Source organism: Centrocercus urophasianus, unplaced genomic scaffold, assembly GCF_019232065.1.
Source record: "Centrocercus urophasianus isolate 14NV4802_14NV808 unplaced genomic scaffold, USGS_Curo_1.0 seq_14, whole genome shotgun sequence".
Lineage (NCBI taxonomy): Eukaryota > Metazoa > Chordata > Aves > Galliformes > Phasianidae > Centrocercus > Centrocercus urophasianus.
Genome location: NW_024884586.1, coordinates 24,422,767 through 24,447,057, shown reverse-complemented (window position 1 = coordinate 24,447,057; position 24,291 = coordinate 24,422,767).

Below are 24,291 nucleotides of genomic sequence, written 5' to 3'. Positions count from 1 at the left end.
TGCAGGGGACAGTGAAATAAATTATATAGGATGCACTTATATTTCAACAATAGCGTTTCATTACTTTTTCTGATATATTTTTAGATTACAAACAGGTTCCTCAATTTAGATCAATGATTTCACTGGTTTTACTCACTATTTGTAGTTTGATATCAGCATAATTTGTAATCAGATGTTTTAACATCTGTTTTAAAGCTAATATTATGTATAATATAATATACATAGATGTCTGTATATACATAGAGGAGGAGTTTCTTATTATTGTCAGGTTGAGTTAATGTTCAGCCAGGGATTACGCTGTTTGATGTAGAAGCAAAGAGACGTGAATGTTTAATTCTCTATTAATCTTCTCCTTGCCATAATGAGCAAAGGTGTAAATATTAACACCTCTGATTTTCAAGCATTATTTTAAGCTATCATCTATAAATTCACTTTCATAAAGCTTTAAAATAGAGCTACTTTGCCCTTAGTGAACAATTTGGTTTGAATCTTTGATTTACTCATGTTTTTGTTTCCAAGCATTCTGTTTCTGAAATATTTTTGACTACAGCACAAATTTTAGTGTTGGAAATGGCATCTCTGGAATTGTTAAAATTTAACGGATTAATATTTGTTATTATTTGTTTGCATAGTTTTCATTTTATAAATTATTTGTTGCAGGCTTTGTATTGTTTTTCTGCTTGTAATTGACAGCTTTATAATACCTAGGGGCATATTTGAGGTCTCTTTCTCTTTTCAAACACTCTTCTCCATCCACAGCAATGGCTGTTATTCTTTGTTTCTTTGCTGTCTGTGGAAAGCAGATCAGAGAGTGTTACCGAATGTGGTAGAATATTGTATTCTGTTGCAACTAGCAGTTTACTTAAGCTTTGTAACTAAGCATCCTGCAAAAGCAAAATGCGATTGCCCTAGCAAATCCAATGTTTTCATAAATCATGAAGAAAACTTTTAAGGTTGTGAAAACCTGAAATATTTGTATCCACTTTTTAATTGTTGATGTGCTGATGTCAAGTCACCATGCAGTGTATTTTTAGTAGCTGTCCCCATGACTAGTTATGTGTAGAAATAAGAAGTAAGGGGTATCACTTCTGGCAGAACTGGAGTGAATTAGAAATTCTTTTTTCAAGACAATTTAAAATATTCACTTTTTTAACCTCCTTTAAATCTACCTCTTGCTATATTTTTCAACTGTAGGGATTTAATGCATGATGCCTACATATGTGTACATAATATTCTCTACCTTTTGTCTTTAATATTCCTCGGTTTTTAATTATTAAAGATAAGTATTTGAATTATAAATATTCTAGTTATACAGGAATAGGCAAAGCAGGCACATACCCTCAGGCAAAATTCTTCCATTATCCATAATCCTTCTGCCTCCTGCCTCCATTTCTCTACCTCCTATCTTTATGTCGTCTCAAAAAACACAGAGGCATTCTTTTAAACTAACCTTCTCCTCCCCACTTAAACCATAGAAATCCCTTCTCAATATGTATAGGGGCCTTTTCCTTGAAGTGGGATGTCATACTTGTCCTCAATATAATAAAGTGCTATCTTCAAGGCATTTCTGCATCCGAAACACTCCCCAGAAACCTGCCTAGTCCTCCCATCTAACCAGTCTGAATGTCACAAATCATAGCACAGAAGCTGCTTTATAGTGAATCATTAACATTGTCAGGAATGAGTTGGCAAGGAAAAAAAAAAGCTTTCCATTAGAGAACTGAGGGAGAATATACAAATGACAGCATTGTCATTTCTCTTACATTGTTTTATAAAGTGCACAACTGATTAGGAAGAGTTTATTACTGAATATATATGCTGTGTATGCATACATGACAATTTTGTTTTCATCCTGTTCTTAAGTATGTATGGATGTGCTTTAGATTAACTGTCCTACTTTAGGTTTTTTGAATTATATGAGTAAGTTACATTATGTGCCAAGACTTCCTAGTCTTAACAAATACATTTGGAAACTAAGAGCTAAAAATTCATAAGGTATACATGGAAGATATTTTTAATCTACGTAAAGATTAATAAAGATTTTCCAGAATCCTCTTAGGCGGCTTCTGAAAAGGTCCTTTAGAATAATATTTCTTGAGCATACAGACTCTGTTATCTGATTACAACATGAAGGTACGTAACTCCGGTGTAGATGCTTACTTGTCAATTTTTCTGTTTGGCACAGCTTGAATAGGATAATGTATACTTATAACATGTAATACAATTAGTTCTCTTTTGAGCATCAAATATTGTAAAGAAAGTCATTTTGATCAATACATGTGATGCTTTTTATATAAAAACCTAATATATTTGTGTTGTAAATTAGTTTTTTTTTCCCCTTCATATCTTAAAAGACAATTGCATGGAATTATACATGGCTTTGTTGTTCATGGAGATAAAAACGTGTCAAATCATCAGTGGCAAAAACATGTAAGGATATACAGTATACACCTGAAAAAAAAGGAAGACTGATTTTCAAAGAACAAGCTAATTTGCTTTGACAACACTGGTAGCTTTCTTTAAATAGTTGTAAATAGTAATGAAAAGTATGTAAAGCAGACAGTACTCCTCAGAATTTCATGTGAACTTATGGAAACAATTTTAGCGTGCTTTTTATTTTCTTAGATGCTCAGATGTGCAGTTAGGTCATTCCAGTTACTGGTTTGGTGTAAACCTGAAGGAGGTAAAACATTTCATATGAGTTTTGGATTTGAGTGTGCCAGTGAGCTCAGGCTCTGGCTATATGCTGCCTAGCAGCTGCCAGCCAAAAACAACAATTCCCCAAACTTTCAGTCTCCTACTGGTATTTAGGTGTGGCTTGACTGACAACATTACATAGGCAAAGGGTATCCATTTTTTTTTCTTTTCTCCTCTCAGGTAGGTTGATTGTGCAAGACAGAACAATCTTCATGGTATCCATCAACACTGAAACTACTATTACTGCACAGGGGATCTGCCAGGAATACACAGGCTCCAGAGCACTGGGAAAAGCATGATATCCAAGACATGTCAGTCTAATCATTATAATATTTAGTACATGATTTTGCCACAGAAATCATTACAGTTTGACTCCAAATAGATTTGAGGTGCTGGACAAAACCAATTTCTGTCCAGCTCTCTCAGGATGCGGCAGAAGGGATTTTAAATAGAAGGATATGAATGCTAACAATAACCCTAATAAAAGCAACAATACAAGAATGAGCCTTTTGCTTTGAACAGTATTTGTTCAAATATTTGTTCAAAAAGATATTTGTATAGATGCTTGATCTAATGGCTATCTCAATAAGTCCTCTGAGAACTGTACGAGGTCCTAAAATTAAGCCTTAAAGGAGACTGGCATAAGGTAGCTATTATATACTTGTTTCTTATATGAAGTCTTCATCTTCCTCACAGGAGATGAAACTGCTTGAGCCAGAGCCACTAAATACAGGCATTTTATCTGGCAGTACTGGAAAAGGAAAGGAGGCAGAACAAGATCCCAAACTCCATCAACTCTCTGAGACAGTATAAGAGGCACGTGGAAGAATTCTAACTTAAACTGACAGTAAGATTTTCCCTGAGCTGACATACTATTTGCTTGATCAAGAAAAAGAAGTAAAGATGAGGAAAAAAGGAAGCCCAATGTGATTTACAGACTGCTCATAAAGAACTCTGCCTGATAGAAAAAAAAAAGCATGCATATGTGTTTTTATACATGCATATAATCAAGTATATATTAACTACTGATAAAATTAATTTTAAAAAATAGTTGGAGGGCTTCCCAATGAAATAACTCTGATACCAATTACAGAAAATATTTTTCTTTATAAAGTGATATTGCTAAAACATTGTTTTCTACATGTGTACAGAAAAAAATATAAAATATTTCCCCTAGAAAAACAAGGTAGATTTTTTTTCTCCTATGAGATTAGTCCTGAGTACAAGGTGAATTTTATCAGAATGCTCCGCAGTTACTCAGAGAATGCAGTCAGGTTATCAGGAAGACAGGCAAGCTGGGTATTAAAGTTCTCTGCTTGGTTAATTCCTTAGAGCCTGACCTAGATAGGGTCAAACATTCTCCATTCTCTCTTAAAGTTGCTGTACAGGTTAAATACAATAACCTCAACTGTTTTTCATTTGGCTCACTAGAACACATTATCAGTAGCAGCTATCTAAATTTCAGAAATAAAATTTGAAAGAAATAGTAGTGAAGTGAGCATGGTGACAGTGAACAAAAACTCTTTCCCTTTATCTTCCCATGCCCAAACTTCCTGCCCAGTGATTCAATTTCTAGGTCTTTCTGCATCAATTAAAAATGATGCAAGACTGAGTCTTGAATTTTAGTTGAGAAATGTAAAATATTTCCCAATCATCATATGGATAACATTCATGTTATTCATGGACAGAATAACCATTCATGCCCACATCTTCATTCCTACCTCCCCTTCTTAAAATAGTAGCATCAGTCATGAAGAGAGATGATAAAAATGAATAATAGGTGTTAGCAGAAAGAAGGAAAATATTGTAAACACATGAAAACAGATGGCTCAAGTACCCACTGGGAAAATATACTCTGTACGTGACACTGGGCAAATTGAATAACATAGAAGAGCCACAAGTAGTGCACTAGAGCAAGAAGACAAGAGGCAGAGAACAGATAGGAGGATGTTGAAAGGCATGATTTCTATCTGTATGGTTTCTATGTACAACAAATTCAGCACCAGAACACCATACATATGTGAAAGCCTTTAATAAGCCAACTTTCAGTGAGATGGTGGTAATTCTGTGCATATCAGTCATCCAGTCGTGGGGAGTCTGACTGGAACTGAAATCACAGAATGACTTGCAAGTGGGTTTAGAATTGAGAGCAGGGGAGAAATGCTGAATAGGGAAGCAGATTTGGGCAGAGCAGAGTGGTATGGGTAGGGATCGGAAGGGACAGAGGAAGGAATAAAGATGCATCTGTTCCCCTCCCTATCTGCTCTCTTTTTTTAGAATGTAAATTCTTCAGAAAAGCAGAGATCATTCCTGTCTTTGCTCTGGTGTAGTACACAACACATCTTACCCAGATATCTGATACAGATAATAGTTTTCCACAGAATTATTGCTAATGTAATTAAAGATTGTGTTAGGAAAGCTTTATAATGACACATTTCATTCAGAATTTATATTCTGGAACTTACTTCTTAAAAACTGGAAATACTCAGTTTTATAAGATAATATTAATAACTGCACAAACAGATATTTCATTCATTCATTCATTTTTATTATTGTCTTGAGATAAAACAAGCTTTATATTTTTGGAACCTGCTATCTCATCAGAAAACCTAAGTCCATTAAAGATTTATTTCCAAAATGTCTAGGTGATTATTGATCTACATTAATGCTTTCATGTATATGCTGATAGCTGACAGAAATTCTTTTTTTTGTATTTACTCAGTGGGGCTTTATGTGAAGGTGATATGGGAGATGCCATTTAAAGCCATAGTATACCACCCATTTACCAATTAAAGATTACCTGGTACCTGCAGTCACAGTGTAATTTGTGTAATGTGTGCTGTGCAAAATAAATAGAAATTTTTACCTACAGAATGAAAGAAAAGAAATGCCTCTCTGATTTTTTTATGACAAAAAACAAAGTATCCTACCATGCCACTTTTCTCCCTAAGGGTAAGTCGACCTAAAACTCCACCAATATATTTTCAGAGGAAAGGTTGCCAACTTATTGTCAGAGAGAATTAGTAAGAAGAAATATGAGACTTTGCTACCAAGATTAAAGGACCAATAGAAGAAATGGCAAAAAGAAAACAAAACATCCCCAAATCACTTAAACATTGGATTGTCTCCTTAAGTTATTATTTTCTTCTTTCACCTAAGAGAATTTCTTCTCAGTTATTTTTGTGAAATTTGGTACCTCTGATTTTCAAAGCGTGCAAACGTTTTATTCTAACTTCATTTAGAGTGAGTGTCCAGTATTTGAATTCCATTTTGCAAGTCTAAATGACTCTGAAGATGTAGAGAATCTCATTTTCAAAAAACACCACCGTATAAGCAAGTTCTAAGCCCACATTAGCCATTGAAATAGGTATTGTGACTTAAAAAACATTGCTGATAGTAATGATAAACTCAATGAAAACATGTAGAGCTGTAAGTTATTAAACGATTTTGTAAAGGCGAACAAGAACAAATCAAATAAGAGCATAAAGAATTGTTATAATGCACTGAAATGAACATATGAAGTTTTTTTGGAGTGTATTAAATATATGCAGGAGCAAATGATCAGTTAATCATGACTCCTTACTTATCTATTACCTCTTATTCTCCACTGGGATGTCACTTCCAGTCAAACCCCAACTTTAGTCTCCATTGCCCATTTACTGCATTTTCAAGTAAAAGCATTTGTATTGAGCTGAATTTGATTGTCTATATAAAATGTCAGAATTCTCCTACATTTGTAAGAAGGACATTTGACACCCAAGTCCCCAAAGAAATTTAATGTATCTGTGTAAATTTGTGTAAATAGCACCAATTACATCATTAGTAAACTGCTTACCAGTTGTACAGACCAAAAAACAAACAATAGAGTAACAGAAGAATTTAGAAGCATAGATTTTCCCTTTCATCCCAGGGTCCACAGTTCAGAAATATGCATTTTTGACTCCCCAAATAGAAGAGAAGAGCTAGTTGCTTTTTCTTCTTTTTGTTTTGTTTTGTTTTGTTTTCCCACAGGAATGGTAAAGCGGAGTGGAGTAGGCCAGAGAATGAGGTCTGTGGTGTGCTGCTGGCTCAGTCAGATATAATATCCATGTCAAGTTCCTTCATTACCTCATTCCTCCTACATCAAGAAGAAGCCAATGTAAATTATGAAATGAAAAATATGTGGTCTTTCAAGTTCAAAACTCCTTGCATAGACGTTGCATCAGCCATTCATCCACCAGTATACACTATTTCGTCAAACTAGGCATTTTGATGAACCTCTTATGAAAGTGTAAAATGTAACTAATATAAGTAAAAAGTCCAGAAAGTTGCATTTTGCAAATGTTCCCTCTTCTGTCTGTCTTGATTTGCTTTATTATTTGCAAAAGGAATCTCATCTCAGATGCAGCATCTGTTTTTCAATAAAGTCCTGCTTTTTACCCAATTTTCCAGCTGGATTGACTGAAGCAAAAGGAGGTCAAGTGACTTGCCAAGGTCAGATGGCAATCCAGTGCTTTACCAAGGATTAGAATTTAGGAACCTCCTGATTAATAGAACAAATAACCTCCATGCACCAAATCCTCATGGGATGGGGAAGTCACAAAACTGGGTAGGATTAACCAGAAAGGACTTGTCTGCCTGGCTAAGCAAAACATACCTAGCACAGAAGAAATACAAACATTTTCAATTTCTGAGGCATAATACATGTGTGCTTGTGTTATTTGTGGAGGTCTTTAAAAGACCAGGAAAAATTACTTAAAAATAGAATAACTCATCCCAATCCACAATTATAATTATTTAAAGGGTCTCAGCCACAGGCGCTGGAGATTTGCCCTGCAGAAAGTCCTGTCTCTTCACAAAAGGGCACTTTGCTCAGAACAGCAAATAAACAAACATTCCAGACATGCCTTATGTTCCAGCAGCAGCACATTTTAAACAAATCTTACTAGTTACAGAGCAGAAATGGAAACTGTCTGTTTTGATTTAAATCTGTCCCTGAGCAATTTCCATGAGTTAACACAGCAGAAGTACAAGCACAGGAACAAATAAACAAACAAACAAAGAAACTTGAGCTTGCCTCTAACGACTAAACCACCACCAGTTTCCAAAACACAATCATAGAACTGCCCATTCCTGCACCACAATTAGCAGCAGCTTACAATGGAGGCAAACCACTCCACCCCAGAAAAAGGGAGAGAGCGTTGAAATGCTAATTGCACACAAAACTTCGGTGGTGCTGGTGATTAATATACTTATTGTTAAACTTGGAATGACAAAGAGTATAATATAGCAGTGCTTTTGTGTCCTCTGGCTGTTCAAAAGTGTCTCCTTGCACTTTCTTTGAGTGCCAGAATTACTCAACTTCATTTTACGGTTTTCACTTGCACTGAATAGACAGGAGACGTGGAAGAACAGCTATTGAAGTATTTTAAATTACGCAAAATAGGTAAGGCTTTTTGTTTCGTTTTGTTTTGCTTTTTTTTTTTTTTTTTTTTTCTTGTTTGTTTAGGAAACTGCAGTGAGGAGGATAGAGACAATACTAGGATATGTTCTCCTAGGTGAAAAAAGAATGGAAGAAGACCTGGAGTTCATTTTAATCATCAGGGTCCTTGTTTCTCACTTTTTCAACTTTACTCAAGGCATGTTTATTTACTCAAGGCAATTCATTCATATAAACGGCAAGATCTCCAGCACAACAAGCCAAAATAAGAATGTATATGTTTAAGATGAACACCAAATTGACTTTCACTGGTTGCAACTATATGCTTAACTTTAAACATCCCTTGAAAATTTTTTTCTGAGCAAAGCAATTTTGCATCTTTCAGGATCAGGCTTTCAGAGGCTAATTGCTGCAGAAAGATTTTCAAGGGAGAGGATTGGCAAGACGGTGAAGGGCCTCGAGCATCTCTCCTATGAGGAAAGGCTGAGTGAACTGGGTTTGTTCAGCCTTGAGAAAAGAAGACTGAGAGGGGACCTGATCCAGGTCTATAAATATCTAAGGTGTGGGGGGCAGAATGGCAAGGCCGGACTGTTTTCAGTGGTGAGTGGAGACAGGACAAGGGGAAACGACTGGAAACTGCAGCATAGGAAGTTTCGCACAAATGTGCACAAGAACTTCTTTACAGTGAGGTGACGGAGCACTGGAACAGGCTGCCCAGGGAGGTGGTGGAGTCTCCTTCTCTGGAGATGTTCAAGACCTGCCTGGATGCCTCCCTGTGCGACCTGGTGTAGGGAACCTGCTTTGGCAGGGGGTTGGACTCGATGATCTCTGGAGGTCCCTTCCAACCCCTACAATTCTGTGATTCTGTGTGATTCTGTGATTCTCATCCCCTCTGTAAAGCAAGCTCCTAATTCATTTCTGTGCAATACATGAGAATAAACGGTGTAATCAGTATTTACAGATCCCTGGTATGTGGCTGTAGCCACATTATTATATATAATAAATAGCTAAGTCAAAGGAGCCTACTATAGATCAAAGGTACTGAGGGTCATGGTTTAGAGGGAAATACTGATAACAGGTGGACAGTTGGACTGGATGATCTTAATGGTCTTTTCCAACCTTGGTGATTCTGTGATTCTATCATGGATTCCATGAATAAGACTTGGTAAAGACAGGACACTCAGCTTCTCTTTCAAGAAACTTAAGGTTGCTGACTTCAGACTGAAATGCCTTGGTTCTTTGCCCATCACAATTGTCACTGGTTGTTTACAGTTGACAGTAAAATTTATTGGCTGTATATTAAAATCAAACAAGTAAACAAATACACCTATATAATAATCAGTAGTCAGGACACTGTGATTAATGTAGTTTCTGCAGCAAGGTCCTGCTGAATTTTAAATATCATCTGATTACCAGAATGAGGACAAGGAATACCAAAGCAGGGCTAAGGAGTACTGTTTCTGCTCAACTGGATGGACAGCCATGGAGGAGGAGGATAGAGAAGACGATAAATAAGAGCCCATGAAGCTCCAGAAAGCTGAGCTCTGATAGCATAGCTCCAGGGTACAACAGCAGTAGAAAGCAGAGATTGCTGGAATTAGCTTTAACTAAGCAATTTGGAAAGCATCTGTGATTTTAACAGCTGGTTCAGTCAAGCAGGACTACACAAATGCAGCACGGTATGTCACAGGAAGTAGTCTTAATTTGTTTAAGTTAGGATCTATTCAACAGTTTACTCAATCTCCTTGGAAATGAGATATGAGACTTAGATCCTTTAAAAGAGCTACTATTTATTTACTTCTTCAGATTACTGAATAAAAATTAGCCAAAGAGCAAAACATAACATCAGTATTCCTATTTCCAGGAGCATTAAATGACAGTTTGGCTTTACACATTTTTTTAGGGTTGCATACTGCTAAAAGAGATTGCCATTTGTATCCAACTTTTTGAGACAGATTTTTCTTCTAAATATACTGTCCTCCACAATGATGCACATCCTGACTCGAGTAAACAAGACATTCAAAACAGGAGAGCTGGAGTAGGTATTGGTTCCTTCAGCACAAGTTCTGAGTGACATTTTATATCATCCCCACGGGACTGACAGATTTGGCACAGGATGTATCAAAGATATGCATTTCTGAAATGACAGGTGAAGTAATCCTTGGCATCTCAAGCACACGTATGTACTTAAGTTCACTTTATCTGTATATACTTCATATACTTCAGGTCTGCTGATGGGAATTGTCTGTCTCCAAAAGGGAGACGGATACTTGCCCAGGAGCTGGCGGGACTTGTAGAGAGGGCTTTAAACTAGATAGGAAGGGGGAGGGGGATAAAGCCAGGCCTGCTAGAGAGCAGCCTGGGGAAGTGGTATTGGGATTAGGTGAGAGGCAAGGGGCTCAGCTGAGGTGCGTCTACACTAATGCACGCAGCATGGGCAACAAACAAGAAGAGTTGGAAGCCATTGTGCAGCAGGCAAACTATGACCTAGTTGCCATAACGGAAACGTGGTGGGATTGTTCCCATGATTGGAGTGCTGCAATGGATGGCTACAAACTCTTCAGGAAAGATAGGCAAGGAAGGCGGGGTGGCGGTGTGGCTCTCTATGTTAGGGAATGCTTTTATGCTACTGAGGTTATGACTGGGGACGATAACGTTGAATCCCTATGGATAAAGATCAGAGGAAGGGCTGACAAGACAGGCACCCTGGTGGGCGTCTGTTATAGACCTCCAAATCAGGATGAAGAGACAGATGAGGTATTCTATAAGCAGCTGGCACAAGCTGCACAATCGCCTGCCCTTGTCCTCATGGGGGACTTTAACTTCCCTGACATATGCTGGGAGTACAGCACAGCACAGAGGAAGCAGTCTAGGAGGTTTCTGGAATGCGTAGAGGACAACTTCCTGATACAGCTGGTCAGAGAGCCCACGAGAGGAACTGCCCCACTAGACCTGCTGTTCACAAACAGGGAAGGTTTGGTGGGAGATGTGGAGGTTGGAGGCTGTCTTGGGCAGAGTGATCATGAAATGATAGACTTCGTGATTCATGGTGGAGCCTGGAGGGGGAATAGTAAAACTGCTACCTTGGACTTCAGGAGGGCGGACTTTGAATTGTTCAAGGGACTAATAAGGGGAGTCCCCTGGCATTCAGTCTTAGCGAGTAAAGGGGTCCAAGAGAGCTGGTTGCTCTTCAAGAAGGAAGTCTTAAGGGCGCAGGAGCAGGCAGTCCCCCTGAGCTGCAAAATGAGCCGGCGGGGAAGAAGACCGGCGTGGATGAATAGGGAACTATTCCTGAGGCTCCGGGAGAAAAAGAGAATCTACCGCCTGTGGAAAGAGGGACAGGCCACTCAAAATGAATACAAGGAAGTTGTTAGGATGTGTAGAGGTGAAATCAGAAAGGCAAAAGCCCAGCTTGAATTTAACCTAGCCACTGGCGTGAAAAGGAATAAAAAACTCTTTTATAAATACATTAACAGTAAGAGGAGGACAAAGGAGAATATCCACTCTTTGCTGGATGAGGCTGGGAATGTGACTACTGAGGATAAGGAAAAGGCAGAGGTTCTGAATGCCTTCTTTACGTCTGTCTTTAAAAGTCAGACCAGTTATCCTCAGGATACTCCTCTCTCTGACCTGGTAATCTCGGCTGGGGAGCACACTAACCCCCCTGTGATTCTGGAGGAAACAGTCAGAGACCTACTGCTCCAACTGGACTGCCACAAGTCGATGGGGCCAGATGAGATCCACCCGAGAGTGCTGAGGGAACTGGCGGAGGTGATAGCCGAGCCGCTTTCCATCATCTGTCAACGCTCCTTGTTGACCGGTGAGGTCCCAGATGACTGGAGGCTTGCCAATGTGACTCCCATTTATAAGAAAGGTCGTAAGGAGGATCCGGGGAACTACAGGCCTGTTAGCCTGACCTCGGTGCCAGGGAAGGTTATGGAGCAGATCGTCTTGAGGGAGATCATGCGGCATGTGCAGGGTGACCGGGGGATCAGGCCTAGCCAGCATGGGTTCATGAAGGGCAGGTCCTGTTTGACCAACCTGATCTCCTTCTATGATCTAGTGACCCATCTGGTGGATGAGGGAAAGGCTGTTGATGTGGTCTACCTAGACTTCAGCAAAGCCTTTGACACTGTCTCCCACAGCATTCTCCTGCAGAAGCTGGCATCCAGAGGCTTGGATGGGTACACTCTTGGCTGGGTAAGGAGCTGGTTGGAGGGCCGGGCACAGAGAGTGGTGGTAAATGGAGTCAAATCCAGCTGGCGACCGGTTGTGAGTGGTGTTCCCCAGGGGTCGGTGCTGGGGCCTGTCCTCTTCAATATCTTTATTGATGACCTCGATGAGGGCATCGAGTGCACCCTCAGTAAGTTTGCAGATGACACCAAATTGGCTGGAAGTGTGGATCTGCCTGGGGGTAGCGAGGCCCTACAGAGGGATCTGGACAGGCTGGAGAGCTGGGCTGAAGCCAATGGGATGAGTTTCAACAAGGCCAAATGCCGGGTCCTGCACTTCGGCCACAACAACCCCAGGCGACGCTACAGGCTTGGGGCGGTGTGGCTGGAGGACTGCATAGAGGAAATGGACCTGGGGGTATTGATTGATGCTCGGCTGAATATGAGCCGACAGTGTGCCCAGGTGGCCAAGAAGGCCAATGGCATCCTGGCTTGCATCAGAAACAGTGTTGCAAGCAGGAGCAGAGAGGTGATTGTTCCCTTGTATTCAGCACTGGTGAGGCCGCACCTCGAGTACTGTGTCCAGTTTTGGGCCCCTCACTGCAAGAAAGATATTGAGGCCCTGGAACGTGTTCAAAGGAGGGCAACAAAGCTGGTGAGGGGTCTGGAACACAGGCCATATGAGGAGAGGCTGAAGGAGCTGGGAATGTTCAGCCTGGAGAAGAGGAGGCTCAGGGGAGACCTCATTGCTCTCTATAACTTCCTGAAGGGAGGTTGTAGTGAGCTGGGGGTCGGCCTCTTCTCTCGTGTCATTAGTGATAGGACCAGGGGGAATGGCTTCAAGCTACAGCAGGGGAGATTCAGGCTGGACATTAGGAAGTATTACTTTTCAGAAAGGGTGGTCAGGCACTGGAACGGACTGCCCAGGGAGGTGGTGGAATCACCGACCCTGGGGGTGTTCAAGGAAAGACTGGATGTTGTGTTGAGGGACATGGTTTAGTAGGAGCTATTGGGAATAGGTGAACGGTTGGACTGGGTGATCTTTTAGGTCTTTTCCAACCTTGGTGATTCTATGATTCTATGATTCTATAAAAGTAACTATGCGAGAAATATGTTCAAAGGAGACAGAGGTATTTCAAAGGAAGGAGTTTAGAACCTAATAAGGAGCACAGTTTCTGCAGCATCATATCCTCTGTGTTACATTTTTCAGAACGCACCCTACCTCGAACAACTCTGTATCTAGGAAATGTTATCTCTGTGTCATCTGCTTGAGTTCAGAGTCTTCCTGTATTGCAGTAAAGGAAAGTTCAGATGGTGCCACTGGTATCTTTCCAACTGTCCAGATTCACTTCCCTAATAGACATATTTAAGGCTCAATCTATGTATCACAAGCAGTATCACATCTTTAAATAAAATGCAAAACTGACCTCTATCCATAGCAACAAATTAAAATCTAGTCCTCCAGCTTGTGCAGTGAGGCCTTGAAAGTCCACTGTTGCACTGAGTATGTGGGTCTCAGACCCATATCTAATGAGCAACAGGAGAAACTATTGTCTAAATGCAATGGTGTAACACAATGGGAAGCACAACACTGACAGCAGAATAGCAAGATCCCAGGCTGCAGCAAGTGAGGATTTGCTCAAAAGCAACAGCTGTGGGCACAGAAATAAGGGAAAAAAAAACTACTTCTCTCCAGAAGGCCTCACATATGCAGAGATCTCCAGAGAGATACCCTTGCCTCCATTGCCAATCCTTAAACGAAGTCTGGCAAGGGGTGGATCCTCGTTCCACCCCTTCTGATCACTTGGAAAACTACTTCATGGGATAGGTACAGCAGAAGGGAAATACACAGTACAGAGAAAAACCATCTAAAGAAGCAAGTGGAGAAGTGAAAATACTGGTGAAGTAGTATGAATTCAATACTTTCGGACCCTTATGAAGTGTTTGATTGAATTTTCAGTAGTAGAACTTACAGTGTGTGCTTCTTTCAGTGGAAAAGTTGTTACTACTCATCTATGCAAACTACCAGCAGTCTCTCCTTCTGGTTCACAGGTATCCTAGTACCATCAAAAGGCACAGGCTAAATTTTCCACTATCTTTATTTCAGCATCTCTGGAATCTGTGTCTCACAGTAAAGCCTCTTTATCCCAAAAGGAAGAAACCTGATTGAGATAGAAGCTGATTTATTAAAAGAAATATGAGATAATACAGAATAATTAAGAATAATAACTCAAACAAAGAATAAATTAGAGGAGAGAGAGTCAGTCTGAGCCTTTATCAGCATGCTCTGCACATGGCTGGCCTCCCGGGAAAGATCAGAGAACTTCCTCCTCATCTGGGATCAGAAGATCATGTCTCCCAGACTGGAAATCATGTGTAAAACTGAGTCTTCTAGAAAGCACGGCACGCAGGAAGCGCAACCAGCACTGTGCTTAAGCATCAGACAGATCAGACAGTCTGTTGCATGTTGCCCTGATATGGAATACTGATAAAACCAGGACAGTACCTTTACTTCATAGACACCTTAAATTTATCTTGAAGTATTTGAAGGCAGCCCCAGGGATGTTTTTGTCACTGCATTGGTTTATACTGGATCCTATGGGAACGTTTGTCAATAGCCAAGAGGCAGCAGTGCTGCAACCATTGCCTTCTTCTCTGGTGGTGATCTGGCACTGTACCAGCCTACATTGGAGGACTTTGCAAGTGGGGAGGCTTGCCCAATTTCTGGTCCTTTGGTGGCAGCTGACACAAGGAGCTGAGTCAGAAGAGACAAATCGATCCATTTGCAAAATGGAAAAGTGTCTTGGCTGTAGAAATACAAGCAACACTTCTTCTTAAACAATCATTTTTTTTTTTTCAGTTGCTTAGAACTGTGCGAAAACATTAATATCTTGGGGTAAACTTTTCCTTGGAAAGCAGTCTTGGATTTACAATTTTTTTTTTTTTCCCCAAAAGATTTGCAAGACCAGCTTGGTTGTTTTTATGTTTGAGTGAGGGTTGTTTGACTATATTTAAAAAAAAATAACCTGTATTTAGTTGAGAATACAGGAACAAATAGCTTGAAGAATATGAAAGGAAGGGTGCCTGGGTGCTTATGTATAAATAAGATGAACTGATGTAAAATATGCAGGAACTGCTGAAAGCCAAGGTTTCTGAAGGTGATAAGACTAGGATGATGACACTAGGATGATGAAGAAGTGGTAAGCAGATGTCTGGCACAGTGACAAACAGGAGAAAACACAGACCAAGAAAGAGATTAGGCTTGGTAGACAAATAGAAATGTTCAAGTCCTAAAGCATTCTGGAATCTCCCTCTCTGGAGATATTTAAAACCTGCTTGGACACTTTCCTGTGTAACCTATTGTAGGGAACTTTCACAGAGGGTTGGACTAAGTGATCTCCAGAGGTCCCTTCCAACACTTACAAATCTGTGATTGTGACTCCGTGATTTCCCAAAATGTAGAAGTGAATTCAGAATTCTAGAATTCTTACCAGCTTTCTGTTTATGGCAAATATTTATTGAATAATAAACAAAGCATGCCAAACACCTGCCATGCAAAAGAGGACAATAGAGTAGCAGAATAACTTTCTGTGGTACTGGAGCATGGTCCTCCATTGCACTAGAAGTTGATGAGAGAGATAAGTAGGTAGAAAGCTGTCCAACTGACCAATGTTGATATTAGTATGATGTGATATGATGACATTTGTTTTTCTGTTATCTAATGAAGTACTCAGAAGCCTCATAAAAATTGCCCTCATGAAACTACTCACTCCTGCTGACATGTCCAAAATCAGTTATGCAATTATAATTAATCAATTAAGCTTCTGTTTCATGATACAGTCATTAACAGTGAAGTCTTCCACTATGTTTCCATGGGGCTGCGTATCATGCAATGTACTGGTAAGCTTTACTCTCAAAGAAGGGACGGGTTTAGAAGTCCAAAAGGTGAGGATGCCCTAGAGATGCCCTAAAGGCAGTTCTTCATACAGTATACAAGAAATCATACAGCAGAAAAACTTGGCAGCACAAGTACTCCTCGATGGAATCTAAAGAATCAGAAAAATTTAGTGTGGTCGATCGCCCTACTCTAGGGAGGTTGAGGTTTAAGATATTAAGGATCCTATTTTCTGCAGAATGGCTAATTTACTGTATGTATATCTTGTAATGAATAAGAAAATGAAAAATAAAAATAAAATAAGACAACTGATCCAAATAATTTCTCTTTCTGTCTCTGTTGCCAAAATCAGGTTTTGTAAAGCTGGCTACTACTTGTGTGTTTCTCATTTTATGATGCTTAGTCTAACATTCTGGGGCTGATCTGAATAATATATAGTAAATAAGTATTGAGACCATCCACTGAGTAATAAGAATGAAAACTATATTGAATCACTACTCATTAAGTGAGTATCTGTCCATTCTGTGAACTGAACGAGGCAGCAGTACTGGTGAAATACATGATGGCATCCTATTATTAAAGACTTTATCTTAGTGTATGCAAGGGAGACAAATTAGCATAGCATACTTTGCCTTACTAATTTTAATTTTTCTCTTACTGAAGATTTTGACTTTTCGGCTAGAATATTCTCTTGCCATTGTTGTATATGTATGTTAAACAAAAGGTCCTGGACTATATAAACTGAGATACACTGCAGAAGGTGATTACAAACTATCTACATGGGTTCAGTACTTTAAATTTCATATTCTATGTAAGATGTTTTTCTCCTTACAATAAATAAGGAAAATTATTTCTGATTCTTGTGAATAGGTGCATAAGCATATGATTAAAATTTTTTTTGAAAGGGAAATAGTTATGACATCATAGTTCGAGAGTGAACAGAGTTTACTTTCTGCTTTTTCCTTCTCTAAAAAGGATAAAAAATCAAGCATAAATTCTACAACTATATATTAATCCCTTATTCACTGTGACAGGCAAGGGAACACAGATATAGTAATCGACCAGTCAGGCATCTGGTACGCACTGGGAGTCATGAAATAGATCTCAGCAGGCTGAACACTGCGCACCCACGCATTGTACAATGCTGTGATTACATTAGGTAGGTGGTTCAGGAAACAGTGAATTTCAGATAAGCGGGAGTCCTGTATAATGCATGGTGGGATTTGCAGGATTTTGTTCGGACACATCCTATAATTTTATGCCTGGTATAATGTCTGATTGGCTTGCATTTTGGTCCACTGAGAATCCAGACCCCTTAGAAAAACGGAATACTTTCTGCAAAAACCTTGGATCTTTATAATATATTCTAGATTTCAGAGAATCCATTTCAGGAGAAATAAATAAATCACAGCTGATTACATCGTGTTCTCTCCATTTCTGTGACTGAAACCAAAGCAATTTATGAGTCACATTTTTATTGCATGAAATGTAAAACATCTATAGAACAAAAGTGAGTTATAAAAGAACAGTCTATAACCTTACTCCATCTTTAATAGAAAGAAAAAAATTGTCATTATCCCATATAGGCAACATCATACTTATGTTAATAGTATTTTGTCTGCATATTAATGGTAAAGCTCATCAGGATTGTTAACTGTGTCATCCAATGGACTGCTCTTCCTCACATTTGGTCATAAGTTGCTGCTTTCAGGCATTTTATAAGTTCACCTATGTTATAAGGTAATTATACCTTACATTTGTGCTGTATATTTAAATAAAAAATCTGTGTTAGTTATGATGTTACTTATGACACCTGGAGTATTGTGTCCAGTTCTGGGCCCTTTAGTGTAAAAAAGACAGGAATCTCCTGGAAAGAGTTCAGCAGAGTGCTACAAAGATGATAGAGGGCCTGGAGAGCACCTGTCAAAGGTGGAGTGACCTGGGTCTGTTCAGTCTTGAGAAAAGAAGACTGAGAGGGGATTTGATCAGTGTCTGTAAATATCTAAGGTGTGGGAGGCAAAGTGACAAGGCCAGACTCTTTTCAGCAGTGCATGGTGATAGGACAAGGGGAAATGGCCTCAAACTGAAGCATAGGAATTTCCGCACAAATGTGTGCAAGTGACTTCTGTGATTCTGTGATGACAAACATAGGCACTGCTTTGCAAGAAGTATGAGACCCTGACATGGAGTAGCTGCAAATGATTTCATGGGAGTATATAAAGCTGAACACTTCGTGGAGTCACTCCCAATGTTACCAACTAGTGGCCCATACTACTTTTTGCACAAAGCATTCTCCATGTGGTTTCACTTCAGCAGAGTACTGTCTCTGCCATTCTCTCCACATTAAGACATGGGATAGGTTAAGCTGAATTTTCACAGTTCTAGTCCAGAACTTCAGATCTGATTTTTTTTTTTTATAACTGATTATATTCTGCTTGAACCTCTAAGTAAAAAGGAATAGCAAGTTTATTTCTTTGTAGAAGGAATCTTCCAAAATATACTTTTCTTTAGGTTTTATCCTTCAGTTAAGTGAATCTGTTGATCCTGGTTGCTTAGGTAGCTGCACCTCTGTTTCATTGTGAATTGCAATAATTTTTCTTCAAGATGAGAGGTCTAGAGCCTTTTCATAGAATCACAAACTTTTAGGGGTTCTAAGGAACCTCTAGAGATGATTGAGTCCAGCCCCCCTGCAAAGCAGGTCCCCTACAGCAGGCTGCACAGGTAGGCGTCCAGGTGGGTTTTGAATATTTCCACAGAAGGAGAATCTACTGCCTCCCTGGGCAACCTATTCCAGTGCTTCATCACCCTTATTGTGAAGAAGTTCCTTTGCATATGGGTGTCGAACTGCCTACACTCCAGTTTATGGCCGTTTCCCCTTGTCCCTTTTATAGAAGATGCAAACAGGGAAGATAAATATGTACATGTGCAAGGCATCCACAGGAGTCTTTATGCTACCTTAGACATCATGTCAGAATTTATGTTAGTTCTCAATGGGTTGACCAAATAGCACTTGTTTTTCCCTTTTCTTCAACAGGCTGTTCAGGGAGATTTTGTTCAGGACAAGGGATTTCCAATCAGCCAGTTTTCATGACCTCACAAAGAGAACTGACAAAGGCTTAGTCCAGTGTATAAAAACCCAAAATTGTAAAGAGTTGGATCAGGTGCACCTCAGAAATACTGTTCCTAGGAAAAGTGCTTTGTGTACTCCCAAATTTGGCTTACTAATTATTAGTTGTTTGTATCTTCAAAGCAAGCCACTCTTTTCTCTTTAAGCATTAAACAAATAATGCTGTTATCTTTTATAATATCACTGGATTGTAGATGTAGCATGATGTTTTGATTAGTATACCATTACACACATCTCTGAGAGCTATTGTCTCAGATGGTGGTAAGATATCATTGGAACTATTTACAAATCATAATTGATAGCTTATTGTTATATTTTTGCAAAGGTTGGCAACCACCAAAATTAAATATTCTTGAAAGTTTAACATAAATGTATCATTTTACCTGTTTTTTGTGAGCTGACAGAGTCCAGATTCTCCTATATTTTGCTTGAAGGAGTAGGAAGAGATGCTAAGTTGAGGGCTATTCCTTCTGTGGGTTCAACATAGCACAGCTATGGTAAATTGGAGCATATTTGTTGGAACCTTCTTTTATGAATTAAAAATAGTTATGCCTTCCTGTGATGAAATACACAGAAACAAGCATGGCAAGACATAAAAGTATCACCAGAGGCTGCAAAGAAAAGAGTTATCTCCTGGTCAAAAAAAGGACCATAGCTATCTCTGCTATAAATAGAGATGTGCAGCACAAGAATGCTGAGTCAGCTTAAAAAAATTTTTTCATCATCTTGGAAATGGAACTATGGGTAACTGTGATAGAGTTCAGTAACAAAGAATTAGAATTACAATTAGAATTAGAATTATTCTAGAAAATCTTAAAAATTTAAGGTGAAAAGGTATTTATGCCTGTTTTCCTCCAGACCCAGGCTGGAATATGCCTTCCTAATTTCTTCAGCTTCAACTTTGATTGAAACAAATTTTTAAGAATGTGTCCCATCACTGGCTCTTCTGGGTGTCTGAAAATCTGGCCACTAAGTGTAGATATCTGAATAGATTCCAAGCTCTGTCAAACATCTGACTCTATATTTCTCTCCTTTGTTCTGTACATTTTGTTTGACTTTTAAGCTTCTTTACCTTTGTTTTTCCATCCTTCAAAACAACATACAATAAGCAACAACAAACACACAGGCATGCACAATTCCTTATTTTATCCCAACTATGTTAATGAGAGGGACTAATACAAAATTTAAATTAAAATATTCTGAATCTCAGAAGTAAGGTGTGAATAAACACCTCAAGGCTAAGGGAGAAAGAAATCCTTTAAAACTAAGGTATCTTAATTGACTCCATTGGACCTAGGCTAATTTACATCAACAGAGGATTTGACTTGAAATGATTACATGCCTTATCTGAAATAGTTCAGCACTGGAAACACTGGAGTGGAAATCTTACAAGCAGCAGCATCATTATGAGATTTCTAGTATCTCTCTCTTCAAGTTGTGCTGCCTTAAAGGAAAAGATGCATGCCAGGACTGAGTAATAACTCTTACAGATTCCCTCATTCATGGCACTGAGAGCTGCAGCTGGACTGGGGCAGTCAGAATCCTGGTGATCTCTTGCCCCAGTAAATTCCCCACCACCATGCAGCCAAAAGCCAACCTCTCCCAGAATACTAAATCCACTGAAGCAGAACCTCTGCAACAATTTATAGCAGGTTCCTAGGTGCTTAGCAGCCATAGTGCTTTTCTTGTTTATGGCCCATAGTTTCCTCAGCCATACTCTGTAATTTCCTTACTGAGGTCTTACTCTCAGGTCTGCATATATTTACATGTTTTACTCTGTAAGCTTTTAAGCAGCAAATTATACAAAATAGAGGTGAGACCTCTGGTAGTTGAGTCTTCCTTTTATTGTTTCCACTGTATTTGTGTCTGGAAAATAAATAAGAATCTGAATTGACATAAAATAAATGACAGTTCAGGTTCTATAGGTTCATGTTTATGACATGATTGGCGCACAGCCACTGCAGCTATTTCATAGTCTACAAGATGTCCTTGATTTGTTCTTCCACCAGTATGATAACAAGCACATATAATCTTTGCATACTCTGCTAACAGGCTTCTAGTCTCTGTCTGATTTTATATTCAGCTTTTACATTGCTCTTTGCAGAACTCTCTAAGCTCTCTTAAATAATCTGTATTTGCCATCTATATTGTTCTGATCTTCCAGCCTAAGTTAGATGAACATAAAGAGAAATGTAAGTAAAGAAAATATGATAAATCAAGATGATTTTGAAATCACAGAATTAAAGGTTCCTCTTTGGTAAAAAGGATGTAACTTTTCTTCCAAAAGTATACTAACGATGATAGCCTAGTTGTACTTCAAATATTTTCTGATATGTAAAAAACATGTTCTGCTCCTTTTGAAAGTAATTACACAGAAAAGTCATATAACACCGGTAGCAGTAGCAAAGAATTGGATGCATCCATGTCAGCACAGTTAGATCTTTCAGCTGCTTTTCAGACATTAGTCAGGAGATTTTTGTCTCTTTCTAAAGATCTCTCAGAATCAGTTTTGGTGTTTGTGGCATGGCTCCATTATTTCCTTACTGAGTATTGAAGCCTAATGAAGATATTGTTGGGGTTGGACTCGATGATCTCTGGAGGTCCCTTCCAACCCCTACAATTCTGTGATTCTGTGATTGTTTTGATTGTTCTTTCCTTCAGGGCCATGACGTAGACTTCCAGGGGCTCTCATTTTGTTTAACCACTTCCTAGGAAGCAAAGACAGTTGAAATTTCAGCCTGGTGAAATCTACTTGCACACCCTGTAGCCCTAGAAAGGTCAGATGCAACGCTGTCCTTGCTCAGGCTACTGAGTATGCAAGCAGATTTTGTAAAGGGAGGAGAGCTGGCTACAATGCAGTAGAGAAAGAAGCAAAATCAACAAAATGGGAAAGTGATAGGAATTTTGTAATGAGGACTATCGTCTGCCATTCAGTTCATGTGGAAGCAGAATGACTGGATTCCAAGTAGCTGTTCTTTAGTCAAATAACATCCTTGTCCATGGATTCTTTCTTTGCCTTTACTTTGCTTAAGAGATGACATCCATTTCTACCTGCCATGGATATAGTTACTCTAGGCTTTTTTTTCTGGTTTCTGCAGTATGTCATATAGCAAGCGTCTCTTTGTCTTAATTTGAAGTAGCAGCCTGCAAAATACTGGAATCTCTCTGAGAGCAACCCTTTGCCTAATTTTCTCTGACTGCAGGGGCTTCCTAGTTTCTAGCTAAAAAACTGATCTGTGGGATGATATATTCAAAGATGGAATGAAGTGTCAAAATCCCACTAGAATTCAGCACGCTTTAACTTTTTGTTAAATTCCTCCAGTTCCTCTGAAAATCTCAACCAGACGAATAGGGACCAGGCTGTGTGGCTTAGTTTTCAGGATGGATAGTGACCATTTTTTCTCATGCAGTTGACTGGACAAAATGAAAATGAGGCTTGTGACATTATTATCTGCTACTGACAATCTACTTTCATTTTCTCAGAATTTCTAACTACTTAAAATTCTATCTCCTTGCAGTAATTAAGGAGAGTAAAGGTTATTTTGCTCTTTTGATCAAAAACTGAATTTACTTTGTGTTATTGTAAAAGCAGGAAATATAATAGCAAGTTATTTTACATTCTTTCCATCTGCATTCAAAATTATTATTTAGTGGAGATTTTCTACTTCATTTTCAAGTAATCAGAATATACAAAGCTAGCAAGATTATATCACCATCACTTCCCTCAAAGATGTTTTTGTAATTATATGAGAAATTAATCTATGTTAACCTTCAGAAGCTACTGTTCTTAGGTGAATGGCACTAGAAAGTTGACTTTCTAGTAGCATTATGATTGGCTTGAGAGCAAACATCCAGAATATGATGAAAGTTTAAGGCAGTTCAGGTAGTGGATTAATTTTAAGCATTCACAGTCAAAGAAGCCAGTGAAGTAGATAAGACAATAAAAAAGTCAACTAGCATGTGCAATGCCTTCGTCTGTTGTCCAGAAAATATGTAGATACTTTCAATAAGCAAGATTGTAGGATTGCTCTTTGGTGTCCAAGTGAAAAATGTACAGGATAGAGATGTATTTGAATAAATACATCTTCAAATTATGCATTATAAGACTTGAGCATTGTACATATAGATATATATATCAGAGAATACAGAGGAAGAGATCAGCCTCCAGAAACACCATATTCATCTTTAGGGCTACACTTCAATTTCTTGAAGTTGAATGGACTTTTTAGAGGGAGCTATAATTTTACAGAACATTAAAAATTAGAGAGTTTACCTTCATAAAAGTCAGGAAAATTTTGACTGAAGTAGAGGTAGTCAGGAAATTCAAGTCAAGTAATGATTCAGACTTTCAAAGTGGTGGTGGTGAAAAGAGATGCAAAAAATTGCTGGAAATGTTTATAGTGAAAAGAAAGTAGAATGCTTAAAATTTTCATAAAAAATCTAGTCACTCCCACAGGAAAAAAAAACAAAACTGTTTTATTTAATACATTGACTATCAGAAGGTCAACATTTTTCCTTCTGCTTGGAAATGAGTCTCTCTCAAGATGTGTGCATCACGGATCCCCACTCCGGTACATGAATTCTCAAGTTTACATTTTGTATGCCTAAAAGCTGTTTAGTCAATTACTCATAAGTTGACCAGTCAATTTCTTTAAACAAGAGACCTCCTTACTGCTTTAAACTCATAGTGTCATAAATATCGGAACTAATCAAGTTATAACAGCTGTGGGCCCTACTCATCAGTATTTTCTGACTCTTACATATGTAACATAAAATTTTCATTTGAATAAGGCCTTTCCTCTTCCTTTCCCCAGAGTAAATTAAAAGGATCATAATGACATAAAAAATCAATATGTTTTGGGGAAAGAGCAAAATTACCTAGTCAGCTCATAATTCATATTCACAAACATTGATGAAAGCTTCCAGTCTGCCTTTAAGAAATATATTTTATGTTGACAGTCCCTTAATGACAGATGCCAGG